The sequence below is a fragment of the Salvia hispanica genome, chromosome 4 (genome assembly GCF_023119035.1).
Source record: "Salvia hispanica cultivar TCC Black 2014 chromosome 4, UniMelb_Shisp_WGS_1.0, whole genome shotgun sequence".
Lineage (NCBI taxonomy): Eukaryota > Viridiplantae > Streptophyta > Magnoliopsida > Lamiales > Lamiaceae > Salvia > Salvia hispanica.
In genome coordinates this window covers 8,901,456-8,902,720 of record NC_062968.1, presented here as the reverse complement: position 1 = coordinate 8,902,720, position 1,265 = coordinate 8,901,456, and the positions used below count along the sequence as shown (strand labels likewise).

Sequence of the window (1,265 nt, the reverse complement as noted above, 5' to 3'; positions counted from 1 at the left end):
ATTAGCTAGGGATGGTGGTACGGCGTTACTTTAAGAAGTGTTGTCATTTTAACGCACCCCTATGCCGAATAATAGAAATGTACATAAATTATATCAATTATTTCCACTAATCAATTATAGTGACGAAAATTTGCGTATTGGATAAGGATATATATTTAACTCCAACATTTTCTTGAATTTGAAAGAAAAATCTAGAAACAATGATATAACATGTGTATGCCATGTAGCCAATTTTAGTCCATACATATTAAAATAATACTAGGAGATCATGGATATAAAAAGATGAAGATGGGTTTCTTCCCCAACAACCCTTGGCCAACATTCTTCTCACTACTATGGATATCTCTCAACTTTCATTTGTTTATTGTTGATTCGATCCCATCGCATGCGAGGCTCAATCTAAGGTAGCACATAAAGTTAGCTTGTTTTCATGACCAAAAATTTATGAAATGTTGAGTTGTAATAGTATTGGGTTTCGGCTGATTTCATATATGCACATATATGAGATTTAATTGTTGAACTAATAATGATTATGTAATCTTAAGAATGATATTGAGTATGTTTTGGTCATTAAATTCCAGCTTTGATAACTCTAAATTATAAAATCATATGCTCAAAATAATTTAGATGATTGACTTTTGAATAGAGGGTGTTACAGAAGTTGAATTTGAATCACCCAAAATGGTGGCCGAAAATTTGCGTCGACAAAACCGGAACTTGAAGTATGTCATTTTGTGTTTATGTGCCGTTGTCTGGCTTCTTATCTAGATTATAATAGTCCAGCTTATGTAATGTAGTAAGAACTATGAATAGACTTTGGCTTATGCAATTTTCAAGTGTAGCCTAGAAATGTAATATACAGTAATTGTGGCTGGAAATTGTGCCATGCTATATCTAGGATATTAAATTAAAGTTCTCATGTATCCTCAAAACATGATTTATTATGTTGTTTTGGTGTTCACACTCATCGTACTGCAAACATTAGTTGTTTTTTGCCTTTTGTTGCATGTCGATTTTGTAATTTGGATGAATTGATTTTAATTACTAATTCACAATATATCAAATAAAAAAATAGATCTTTCTCAAGCATGATTAAACTAAAAACTCTCTTATTCAAAAACCTACATACTATTGAGCACAAATCGGATAGGGCATAAAAACACCATTGTGTTATACCTAAAGAAATGACATTCCCTCGTACAAAACCAAACCATCATGAACTACTCGTGCAGAAGCATGGAACGATGCAACTCAATTTCAAACAC

At 31.9% G+C, this 1,265-nt stretch overlaps 1 long non-coding RNA gene across 1 annotated transcript; it reads left to right on the top strand.

Annotated features, from left to right (window-relative positions):
• The first annotated feature begins 295 nt into the window (after positions 1-295).
• On the top strand, positions 296-961 carry LOC125218043. The gene is made up of 2 exons (XR_007175862.1): positions 296-404; positions 647-961. It is a non-coding gene; the product is annotated as an uncharacterized LOC125218043 (long non-coding RNA).
• Positions 962-1,265: the final 304 nt, after the last annotated feature.